Genomic DNA, 13,817 nt, shown 5'->3' with positions numbered 1-13,817 from the left:
CGATTTTATGTTTCCTACCGGTTCATGCTTTGTGAATATAAGGTCATTGCATGTCCCAAACACATTCCCACGGTTACATTCGATAAAACGCAGCTACTGTACAATAAAGTTCCAAAATGTGAATATTCGCAAAAACGCAGCCACGTGCAAACCATGTCACCACTGCACGTGCGTTGTCTGCACGTGCAACATGAACACCGACAGTATAAAAGTGCAGGGTGTTCGCTTGCCTGGCCTCTGTATCTGGCCGACAGTTGACAATCCAGGACATGCCACGTCTCAGTGAACCGCAGAGAAACAATGCCATCGGCCGACTAGACGCAGGCGAATCCAGAACGGCCGTTGCCAGGGCATTCCATGTGTCCCCAAGCACCATCTCCAGACTGTGGGACCGTTACCAGCAACATGGATCAACACGTGACCTCCCTAGATCCGGTCGACCACGGGTCACTACCCCCGGGCAGGACCGCTACATCCGGGTACGCCACCTTCGGGAACGATTGACTACTGCCACCTCCACAGCCGCAGCAATACCAGGTTTGCGCAGGATATCCGACCAGACCGTACGGAACCGCCTACGTGAGGTAGGAATTCGTGCCAGACGTCCAGTTCGAGGTGTCATCTTAACACCACAACACCGTCGACTCCGAATGCAGTGGTGCCAGATTCATCGACAATGGCCTCAACTGCGATGGAGACAGGTGTGGTTCAGTGACGAGTCCCGATTTCTGCTCCGACGTCATGATGGAAGATGTCGCGTGTATAGGCGTCGTGGTGAACGTTATGCGGCAAACTGCGTGCAGGAAGTGGACAGATTCGGCGGGGGTAGTGTCATGGTGTGGGCAGCCATCTCACACACTGGCAGAACTGACCTGGTCCACGTGCAGGGCAACCTGAATGCACAGGGCTACATTGACCAGATCCTCCGGCCACACATCGTTCCAGTTATGGCCAACGCCAACGCAGTGTTCCAACATGACAACGCCAGGCCTCACACAGCACGTCTCACAACGGCTTTCCTACAGAACAACAACATTAATGTCCTTCCTTGGCCATCGATATCATCGGATTTGAACCCAATTGAGCATCTATGGGACGAGTTGGACCGACGCCTCCGACAGCGACAACCACAGCCCCAGACCCTGCCCGAGCTGGCAGCAGCCTTGCAGGCCGAGTGGGCCACCATCCCCCGGGACGTCATCCGTACTCTGGTTGCTTCAATGGGCAGGCGGTGCCAGGCAGTTGTCAACACAAGCGGAGGCCACACCCGGTATTGACTCCAGATGACCTTGACCTTGGTGGTGTGTCCTATCACTTACTCACAATGGACTAGAGTGAATTGTGAACAATCCTGCAACATTTGGTAATTATCGGACTCACCATTCAATAATTAAATCAATTCTCCAAATGTTACGACAATGTGGTTTTGCGTTTCTTCTTTTGAAGAGTATACATATGAAAACTCACGTATATATTGTTTTAACATGGTGCATAAAATCTGGGAATTACAACACACGTATTGCGTAGTAAAGTGCTGGCCTGGTGTACGGTCAGTCTAGTATTGATCCCTGTTAGTGGAATCATTGGACTATTTCTCGTTCCAGCGAGTACTTCACAACTGGTGTTACAGACCATGATATGTATTATCCTGTCTGTGGGATGATGCATATATTAAAGATCCCTTGGTGCTAATAAAAAAATGGTTGCCCATAGTTTCCTCTCTAAAATATATTTGTGGTCATTAACCACATGTCTGACACCACATACCTGTAGTTGTGTTGAGTGTGTCATTAAATATAAAATTCCTTTCTTTCTTTCTTTTTTTCTTTTGTTTTAAACATGGCTCCCATATGCAACAACCTTAGTTAAAAATTATGATCTAGCTATGTCTGTATTTTGTAGACAATTTGAATATTATATTATTATATAAAAAATAAATTTAAGTTGCAATTTAAAATGAAAATGCCTGGGAATTGTTTATTGTAAAAGGATGCCAGCCCAAAGATGATAAATGTTTTATGACCATACGCAATAAAATATTTTAAGTTACTTAGCATAGAGGGAAATAAGTTTATATTATTTCAAAGGCATCATCACAGGATTGTAACTTTTCTAGTCATTGTATATTTTATAGACATTATATAATATTTGACATATAGTTGAACATGAATTAGTAGATAAAGGTAAAGTATTTTTCTTTAAATCGGAGTCCGTTCATGGTAGTTCATATTATAACTAATTGGTTAGAAGAAGCGACCCCTTTGTATAAATGGCATAAAATAAATATGCATACCAATAATAAATATTGTTCATTGTAGTAGTTGAAATGTATGCACATTCATATTTTCTGGACTAAAATATCTAGATATTACTACATTAACTGGAATAATTGTAAAATTTCAGATATTCCAATGATGAGGGATCTCTAGTCATTATAACAAAGTGGTTACTGCTATAGTGTGTTTAAATAAAATATGTGTGTGTACATGTATATCATTCTACGAGCGCATTAGACAAACATTATACTTAATCACGCATCAGATCAATGCTGATGACGAATGCATTAAACTGTATTTAGATATTTTTACACCTGGTCTTATTGTACTTAATGACATTCACTGTTATCATTATTATAACATCAGTTTATTAAATATTTTAATCAACAATCTTTATTCAATTTTTTCAAAATATTGACAATCAAAACATGAAACTATACCTGAAAATGTCTTATTTTTAATCTGCAGTTACCGCAATGTATTTGTAATTTATATATGATAAGACTAGTAGAGTAGTTCATTCCTGTACACGCATGCAGCATTTTACAGACCAAGTGTCTAAATACCTTAGAGAGAGGACACATGATAACTATGGTTTAAACAACTTCCAGATCAAGATGCCTGGGTCTGGATTGAAAATTAACACTGCGGAAAGACATTGGCTTAAGATGTGATAAAAATCCAGCTCAGATTTCAAGATATCACTTGACGGATTCGTTTTGAGTTGTGCTGTGTCATATCCAGCTTTGTTTTGTAGATCCACATAGTCACGATCACGATTCAATAAAAATATCATGTGCTGGCGTGCCATTAAATATTTCTTTCCTATTCATGCCAATATCCAACTAGTCAATAAACCCTAACGGGGCATATATATATATATATATATATATATATATATATATATATATATATATATATATATATATATATATATATATATATATATATATATTATATTAGGGTAGCCAGGATTGTTTATTGGGGGTGGAGTGGAGATAGAGGGCACTGCTTTTACACATGTTATGGGGTGACATGCATTATAAAAGTTGGTATTGTGAAATGAAAAAGAGGTATATTCGAGAAGGCAAGGTCCTCTTGTGCCCAATCCCTGGCTACCCGGATACGCCAGTGCATGTATGTGCAATTTAAAGTATATTAATCAATAGATTTCGGTTTCAACACACGTACCTTTAGTAGTGTTACTTGCATATTTAAAATGTACTCAACAAAATGAATTAAGGGACAGTAAAATTGTGGTAATTATTTGCTAATGTCGTATTATTTTAGTAAGTTTTTATCACATATAACTTCTAAACATTGTTCAATAATATCTGACCCATGTTACATGCAAACATCTTACACTCGATGAGATTTTTGTGCATTTTTGTAAAACCTACGAAAATGCGCATTCTGCACTCTCTAAATTGCTGTTTAAATCATTAAGTTGAAGAACATTTGTTTTAGAACATGTCAAAACGTAGACACTTTAGAACGAGTGAAAACTTTTAAGGAAAAATGCCGAATATAGTTACTGGCCCTGTATTCATTTTGTTTTGTTTAAATTACTGTGTATTAAAACTCATTAAACGTATTAACTTATCTTAACGGTTGATTATTAATTCAGTCAGTAGCTCAACACTACAAATGGAGAAGTTTACTCTGATAGCTTACATTTCCTGTTTAATTAGTGTAATAAATATATCTCTTATAACTGGTATGATAGCTTACATTTCATGTAATAATTAGTACAATAAATATATCTGTTATAACTGGTTTTAAGGCTTTGCTTTGTTTGACAAATTGTTTTTCTAAAGTTGTTAAGAGCTTCTAGCAACCTGTTACAATACCAGGGAGCCCAATTCACCATCTCAGTGTAGGATAAGGTTACTGTGCACACAGCTGGAAACACCCATGACCCTTTCCAGTGTCTGCCATCCAAAGATGATTTGTTATTGTTTACAATTACTTCCTGCCGCCAGTACATTTTCGAAGTATTAACAACACAGACCTAATTAGGTGTCTCGGAGCTGCTGCGAAATTAAACGTTTACTGTATGCCATGTGGACTCACTGCAAGATAATATTATTCTTGACTTGAGATTTCACACAATTTGTCACATGCTGGGCTGTAAGAAAAACTGTTTATAAAATAGCTTGCTCTGGCATGCTGGTTGGAGCTGTTTGTGTTCAAGTTCCAGGAGCCAGAATAAATTAAATAGTTCTTCATCTAATTACATCATGATTTATTATTATTAGCAGACAAAACTTTTAAGGTTTATACTAAAACAAATAACTGCTAGCATCTAAAACCAAAATATTTAGCAAAAGTTAAGTTTCCGATTTTTAAGTGCATTCCAAAGTTTTCAGTGCAGTTTTCTCAGATTGAAGTGGAAAGGAGATAAGTGGAGATAAGTATATATATATATATATATATATATATATATATATATATATATATATATATATATACTTGCATATATATAATATAATATGACCAATAGGAGTTCAACTGTCCATTATCCTCAGCTCTATGCTGCATCTAAAATGCTCACGTATACAAGAAATCTAAATGTATCGGACTTTTTTTCATCTAAAGAAGAGGGGCCCAACTTGTAACAGCCACAACTCATGGACCCCCCGTACAAAATACCTAGATCAGCACATGACATGTACTAACAAATGAATTACTGAAGACGTATCAACTATATTAGTTCTAAAATGTCCCCGGTCTGATGGTATTTTTCACAAGGTGTGTATGCATATGTGTGTCCCCAGTTTGTTAGTAAAATTCCTCAAACGCTATTTTATTACACATTTCATAAAATGAGGATTCCAAATAATTCCCAACACCAGTCACTTCCCAGAAATGCAAATGGATTAAGAAAAAACATTCATTTAAAAATGTCCCCAATTTGTATTAAAAAATACCATGTCCCCGGTACACCCCATTTACATGTATGTGTGTGCGTGTTTATGTAAGTGAGTGAGTATATTTGTATGTTTGCGTTGGTGCCTGTGTGTACATGCCCGCATGTATATTAAGAAATTAAGTACTATTGAAAACAGACGATATAGTTTGATTATTGCAAAGGATATTTATACATTATAACATTTTCCATAATTTTAATCTATGAACACAAATCATCACCACTCTAGCTTTTTTTAAATTTGGCACAATACGGTCGAACCTGTTTATAAAAGTCACCCGAGAAGAACTAAAATTAAACCTTGATATATCAGTATGCACAAGAGTGAACCCTGAACTGTCCGTTAATTTCAGGTGGTCGTTATTTAGAACAGGTTATTGTTTTTTTAATTGTCTGTCATTAATAGACACGAGTTTGTTTTATAAGATGTTCTTTGTCGACATGTGGTTGTTATACACTATCCTTTTAGACGAGTGGTCATAAATGGCGCCTTTTATGTACAGACAAGTAATTGTTATGTACGATGTCCTTTAGAATAGGTTCCACTATTTGATAATGTATTTGATTCGGCTCATCAGTTTGTCGGTTGCCGATTTTTGAGAAGAAAAAAATCCATCTTTACAAATATATTTATCATTTTCATTTATAATTAAACTCAAAATAAACGAATTGGAGTTAGAATTGGAATATAATGTGTTGTCGTGAAACTGCAGTAATCTCCCCTTTTTTCCACACGATTTGCAATTTGTCATCGACGACAGACTCGTAACTAGGCAGCTGTTGCTGTGGCAGCTGTTCGTTGATGACGAGTGTAGCCTTGTCGCTGTAGTTTATCGGCTGCGCCTTCTCTTTTCCCGGTCTGGCGCCGTCACTCTTCCCGCAGGCCATACAACAGCAACAGCACGACACCGCGATGAGAATGAGCATCGCGGGCAGGACGGCGAATATCCACATCCAGAACATCACCCGCAGATGGGTCGTGAAGAAGGCGTCGGCGGCAAACCTGTCGTCGTTCATCTCCACCACGACGTCCTCCTTGGATGCGTACGTCAGACTGAGCAGGCAGTAACGAGTGTCTGGACAGAACTCCTTGATGCGGTCCAGTTTGTAAGTGGTTCGCTCCACCAGAACGTCCACGTTCAGACTGACCGGTTTGTGGAGGTCACGCTTGTATTTCCGGGCGACGGCCACGTAGTAGCTGCCGGTGTGGTGAACTTTGTATTTCATGGTTCTGCTGCCGACGCCGCCGCTGCCAACCCCGCACGAGTCTCTGTTGGTGAGGATCAGAGTCATGATCGGACAGTCTCTGCATTCTTGGTCCTCCTGCCAAGTCATCCACGATTCTCTCCCTTTGAACAGCATGACGTTCATCTCCACATCCATATCCGGGAGCTCACTCGTAATTCGGCAAGCGTTCACGAAAATCTCCGAATGCTTCAGGAGGTAAAAGCCGTCGTAGTTGTAGCTGCTGTCTGCGTTAAAGGTGCCGTGCGCCAGCTGCTTCCTTACCTCCTTCTTGTGGTGTTTGTCCACCTTGGCCTTGGAGTGGAGTAGATAGACGTTCGCTTTCGTCCACGGCTCAAGGCGATACTTCTTGCACAAGATGGTGGAAAAGTCATCTGCTTCCGTTTCCTTGATGAAGAGTAGCCCATGAAGTGGCGACAGCGGGTTTCCTCTCTCAATATATGTGTGGTCCTTAACCATATAACCGTAAATAAAATGTGTTGAGTGCGTCGTTAAATAAAACTTTTTTTTTTTTTTTTTTTTTTTTTTATCCCTCAGGTGAACTCTCTACAGACCGAGCTAAATCCAACCCATTAAAAACTGTCGGGCTTCTTCATGAAATTCCATAATGGCCACGGGAAATAATAGCAACACAAAAAAAAAATCAAACTGACACGCTCTCCCATCTATTTGCAGAAAACAGAAGATGAACAGCATGGCCGTCCAGCTCAGTCTTGTTACCAAGGTAACGGTTGGTCATCTGTCCAATCGTTGTCGTTCGGTCTGAAAAAGAAAAACTCATTAACTTTTAGCTAACAGTAGTCTAACACTAGCTGAAAAGATATCCGCCTGTTATCCCCAATTGTAATCTATATATTGATACATGACATGTATGTATAGAGCAGGCTTTCTGCCAGAGGGTAAAACGGGTATGGCGCCATACCCAAATTTGTTTTCAGATTTTTTTTTTAAGTTAACCTTTTGACAAACTTAATGACTCTTTATCATTACTGTATGATTTTCTTAATCATAACCCTAAACCTAACACGTTTTCTTTCTGGGGGGAGCCCCCACCCCCATACTCCCTGTCGACTGCATTTGCATTCAGCAAGTATTTAATTCTATAGCTCCATACCCAAAAATTTCTTTGTGGCAGAAACACTGTAGAGGGAACCCCACCCTAACCCTAAACAATATAGGGGGCAACAGTCAGATATTTTACGTGAGCGATGCATGAACGAAACAATAATTCTCGCAATCTTCTGAGGCCTGAAGAAGTTAGGTTTACCAATAATCCTTTTTCCTTGGGGCAAGACGTAGCCCTGTGGTAAAGTGCTCTCTTGATACGCGGTCAAGGATCAAACCCCATTGGGGGGGAGGGCACACATTGGGCTATTTTTTTTTGTTACAGCCAGTGCACCGCAACTAATATATCAAACTCTGTGGTGTGTACTATCCTGTCTGTGCTCTAGTGCTGAGTATGATGTCGTCAAACAAAAAGCTGGAAAACGTTTTTAACCCCTTTCTTTTAGTCATTAAAAAGTAGGCCTATCAGTTAATACCTGGAAACTTAATCAACTCTGATGGAATTCCTTCACTTTGGAGTCTCTTCACTAGTTTCTGACATTGTGTCGTCTTCCCACTTCTGTCACATCCTTTAAAAACAATCAACGCTCCTCTCGATGTAGCCATTGTAGATAGATAGTTTGCGCCAAATTCTTACCTTCACAAGATAAAACGGATATCCGACGTCATTAGATGTCAACAGTACACAATATTATCTTCCTTTAATTTTCAAATTTATCAAATCAACCGTGTTTATAGTAGCTCAAAATAAACAAATAAACTGCCAGTCAAATTAACATTGAATAAATAACATTGAATGAATGAATAAATAAATATTGATGAATGAATGAATAAATAAATAATTAAATAGGTAAATAAATATTGAATTAATGAATGAATGAGTGAATAGATAAATAAATAAATGTCTAGAGATCTATCATCTGTAGATGTGTGAGTGTGCATGCGCGTCATGGTGTGTGTGTGTGTGTGTGTATGTGTGTGTGTGTGTGTTGTGTGAGTGTGTCTGTCTGTCTGTCTGCTATTTTAATGGATAAATATTATTTTTATTTTTTTTGGCCAAAGATGTTCTAGGAAACCAATATTTACACCTTGTGACAACACATTAAACATTTATATTCTTCAGTTAATTATTCAAAGATTAATTTGTAATAATTTAAAAGAAAGAAAGAAATGTTTTATTTAACGACGCACTCAACATATTTTATTTACGGTTATATGGCGTCAGAAATATGGTTAAGGACCACACAGATATTGAGAGAGGAAACCCTCTGTCGCCACTTCATGGGCTACTCTTTTCGATTAGCAGCAAGGGATCTTTTATATGCACCATCCCACAGACAGGGTAGTACATACCACACCCTTTGATATACCAGTTGTGGAGCACTGGCTGGAACGAGAAATAGCCCAGTGGGCCCACCGACAGGGATCGATCCTAGACCGACCGCGCGCTGTATGATTGGGCTACATCTCGCCCCTGGGATAAAAATAATTGCCATTTGTTGAAGTGATAACAGGCCTAGCCCTGCCTCTCGCTAAATTCGCCAATTGTGAATTTCATGAACAACTGGAGAATTTTATTTTAATTTGACAAAAACATTGCAAGTAATAATTGATGTTTTGTTGGAAAATAACTCTGAGTTTTGCTTCTTCTTTTTTTTAGATAATTTGGCAAAATGTTTTGCTTACCCAGAGCTAGCCCTGGATAATTTTTTATATCTGTTGCAATTTAACTTACTGGTTTAAATTTGCTGTAAGCAGGCTTAAATTGCCATGTAGGTGGAGCATTTTCACCAATGGCAAAAAGAAATTTGAAAATTGCCAAAAAGTAACAAATTCTTTCATTAGTTCTGAAAAGGTGGACAAAGTCAAGACATTTGATTGATACCAAAGTGTATGATTCTTTGAATCCGTGTCACTGAAAGCTCTGTTATTTTTATTTTATAGACCAAAGATGAAGAAGATTTTAGACAGCGGCACTACCCTGATTGTCGACAGATACGCCTTCTCTGGAGTAGCATTCACTGCAGCAAAAAAGGTGATTAACTATTATGCTGTCATTAACCTTTAGACTGCTGGGTTAATTTTTGACAAAAACCATGTTGAGTGGGTACAAGTTTATAATTTTTACTCACATATATTCACTTAAATAATTTATAAATACATAAAATAAAGTTCATATTTGAATCGGTAAGTATTATTTTCGTGGGTTTTTATAATTTTTATGATATTTAGAGTTAATTAAAATTAGGCAAAAAATTGCTTTCCTTTCCTTCGTGCAGGGTTTCACAATAGACTGGTGTTAAATAAAACTATTTTTAGACACTGATTTCCTTTCTTCGTGCAGTTTCACAATAGACTGGTGTTAAATAAAACTATTTTTAGACACTGATTTCCTTTCTTCGTGCAGAGTTTCATAATAGACTGCTGTTAAATAAAACTATTTTTAAACACTGATTTCCTTTCTTTGTGCAGGGTTTCATAATAGACTGCTGTTAAATAAAACTATTTTTAGACATTACTTTCCTTTCTTCGTGCAGGGTTTCACAATAGACTGCTGTTAAATAAAGCTATTTTTAGACATTACTTTCCTTTCTTCGTGCAGGGTTTCACAATAGACTGCTGTTAAATAAAGCTATTTTTAGACACTGATTTCCTTTCTTCGTGCAGGGTTTCACAATAGACTGCTGTTAAATAAAACTATTTTTAGACATTACTTTCCTTTCTTCGTGCAGGATTTCACAATAGACTGGTGTTAAATAAAACTATTTTTAGACATTACTTTCCTTTCTTCGTGCAGGGTTTCACAATAGACTGCTGTTAAATAAAACTATTTTTAGACATTACTTTCCTTTCTTCGTGCAGAGTTTCACAATAGACTGCTGTTAAATAAAACTATTTTTACACACTGCTCTCCTTTCTTCCTGCAGGTTTTCATAATAGACTGGTGTTAAATAAAACTATTTTTACACACTGCTTTCCTTTCTTCCTGCAGGGTTTCATAATAGACTGGTGTTAAATAAAACTATTTTTAAACACTGCTTTCCTTTCTTCCTGCAGGGTTTCACAATAGACTGGTGTTAAATAAAACTATTTTTACACACTGCTCTCCTTGCAGGTTTTCATAATAGACTGGTGTTAAATAAAACTATTTTTAAACACTGCTTTCCTTTCCTTCGTGCAGGATTTCTCAATAGACCGCCGTTAAATAAAACTATTTTTAAACACCGTTGTATATACTACCCTGTCTGTGGGATGGTGCATATAAAAGATACCTTGCTGCTAATCCAAAAGTGGTGACAGCGGGTTTCCTCTCTCAATATATATGTGGTCCTTAACAATATGTCCGATGCCATATAACCATAAATAAAATGTGTTGAGTGCGTCGTTAAATAAAACATTTCTTCTTTTATTTTTAAACACTGCTTTCCTTTCTTCATGCATGGTTTCACAATAGACTGGTGTTGTCGGGCGGATATCGGTCTCCCGCGACCAGACAAGGTCCTGTATCTCACTCTCAGCTCAGAAGCTGCCTCCAAACGAGGCGACTTTGGCGACGAGAGATATGAGACTGTGGCGTTTCAGAAGCTGGTCGCTCAAAACTTTGAGAAGCTCAGAAAAATGGATGATTCGTGGGAGGTAAGTGTGTTATGTTACAAAACTTTGAGAAGCTCAGCAAAATGGATGATTCGTGGGAGGTAAGTGTGATATGATACACAACTTTGAGAAGCTCAGCGAAATGGATGATTCGTGGGAGGTAAGTGTGTTATGTTACAAAACTTTGAGAAGCTCAGCGAAATGGATGATTCGTGGGAGGTAAATGTTATGTTACAAAACTTTGAGAAGCTCAGCGAAATGGATGATTCGTGGGAGGTAAGTGTGATATGATACAAAACATTGAGAAGCTCAGCGAAATGGATGATTCGTGGGAGGTAAGTGTGTTATGTTACAAAACTTGGAGAAGCTCAGGAATATGGATGATTCAAGGGAGATAAGTGTGTGTAGTATGTTACAAAACATTGAGACACTCAGGAAGATGGATGATTCAAGGGAGGTAAGTGTGATATGTTACAAAACTTTGAGAAGCTCAGCAAAATGGATGATTCGTAGGAGGTAAGTGTGATATGATACAAAACTTTGAGAATCTCAGGAATGTGGAAGATTCAAGGGAGGTAAGTGTGTGTAGTATGTTACAAAGCATTGACACTCGGGAATATGGAAGATTCAAGGGAGATAAGGATTATGTTACAAAACTTGGAGAAGCTCAGGAATATGGATGATTCATGGGAGATAAGTGTGTGTAGTATGTTACAAAACATTAAAAAAAAAAACCCAGGAAGATGGATGATTCAAGGGAGGTAAGTGTGTGTGGTATGTTACCAAACTGAATCCAGGATGAACTATGGGTGAGCGAAATATTTTGTCTATTCAACTACAAAAATTGCAGAAATCAACAGTTATTCTATGTATTATGTGACTTAAAAAACACGACATAACTGTATGAATCTCAATTTTGAACTCTTTTTATTTTATTTTTGGTAATGCTTGGAAAACAAAAGAAATCGTTTCAGCTATTTTCTTTATTTCAGATTAATAAAAACTGTTAATGTTGTATTAGTAATGTCTATTTATTGTTTTTAAAAGCATTTGTATTAACATATTTTTAAAATTTGAGAATTTCCTCATTAAACTACCAACGTATAACGCTGAACCGAATGGGGATTCCCCTTATTCTGTGTATTAATTTCCTGAAGAAAGTTTAAAGTTTGTTTTGTTTAACGATACCATTAGAGCACACATCAATTAATTTTGGATGTCAAACATTTGCTAATTCTGACTGGTAGTCTACAGAGGAAACCCGCTACATTTTCCTAGCACAGCAAGGAATCTTTTATATGCACTTTCCCACAGACGGAATAGCATGTGATATACCACATCCTTCTCTGACCAGTTGTGGTGCCAATCAGTTGAATGAATCCACCACGGTGGTTCGATCCTGCGATGCAAGCACCTCAAGCGAGCACTCAACCGACCAAGTTAAATGCTGCCCTCCTGAATTGAGTTGAATTGTTATTTCATAGTATTTTCTATTAATAAAATTATTATTCACTTGGAATTGTGTATGAATGTCTTCGCACTACACAGTTCACAGTGTGTAAAGTGCTTCTGTACTTCCATGAACGTAAAACATTAACAAGTTCAGTTTATATATATATATATATATATATATATATATATATATATATATATATATATATATATATATATATATATATATATATATATATGTATGTATTTATGTATGTATGTATGTATATAAAAATAATAAAAAAATCTTTTTTTTTTTTTTTTTTCCCCCCAGGTAATAGATGCAGACAGGTCAGTAGATGATGTGCACTCTCAAATTTAAAACATTACAAAACGGTTGATCAACGAATCTAAACATAGGCCACTTGAAAGACTGTGGGAGAAGAAGAGAAAGCCATTGTACCCCGTTATCTCAAATGGATTTGTACCTAAATGAAATCATTATGCAAGGGTGAAATAGATGTAGAGAAAAAAAAAAAAACATCAAGTAAAATTGTACCGAAATAAAATCATTATCTAGGTAGGACGAGGGGTGTAGCATGCACCATATGGTAGAACTTTTACTTGAGATGCAATGGGTTGAAGGATCGATAACTGTCGATGGTGCTTTGAAGGCCGTGGTAGTACGTAATGTTCTGTCAATTTTGGGAAAATGTATATAAAAGATCCCTTAATTGTTATTTTATCATTATGTTTTATTGGTAGTGTTTTTTCTATGTCCCTCTTGACAAAATGTCTAAATGACCCTATGTTATACACCAAATAATTGTAGTTTTAATTAATATGTGCTATGGTGTCATCAAATAAATATTCCTTTCCGTAATGTAATGAAAGAATGACTGTTTCACAAAGTAGTATAGAAATATGTAAATAATAAATTGTATACATCATTAACCAGATTATTTAAAGGCACTTGGCCTGGATAGGTGTTGCTATTCTGATGGTGATGGTATCAAATGTGTTTAGGTTACACACCACCATTAATTACTCCATGCAGTTTAATGCAATTTCTATGTTAGAATATATTCTGTGAAAAATACAACACTGTTGAGAGGATCATGTGACTACGAATTTTAGGGAGTGTTCTCAACTGACAAGTACTGTGTACAAAAAAGTCAACGTAGATCGACCACAAAAGTGTTTCAGTAAACTGCCCTCATGCCTGATCACTGCCATGTGTTGCTGAACATTATACAAGTGGCACTATACCACTTGCA

The 13,817-nt window shown here is 37.3% G+C and overlaps 1 pseudogene; it reads left to right on the top strand.

Annotated features, from left to right (window-relative positions):
* Window positions 1-8,416: 8,416 nt before the first annotated feature.
* LOC121392532 lies at window positions 8,417-13,024 on the top strand (annotated as a pseudogene).
* Window positions 13,025-13,817: the final 793 nt, after the last annotated feature.

The sequence above is a fragment of the Gigantopelta aegis genome, unplaced genomic scaffold (genome assembly GCF_016097555.1).
Source record: "Gigantopelta aegis isolate Gae_Host unplaced genomic scaffold, Gae_host_genome ctg4036_pilon_pilon:::debris, whole genome shotgun sequence".
In the NCBI taxonomy this organism is placed as follows: domain Eukaryota; kingdom Metazoa; phylum Mollusca; class Gastropoda; order Neomphalida; family Peltospiridae; genus Gigantopelta; species Gigantopelta aegis.
This window is presented reverse-complemented; position numbering and strand designations above follow the sequence as displayed.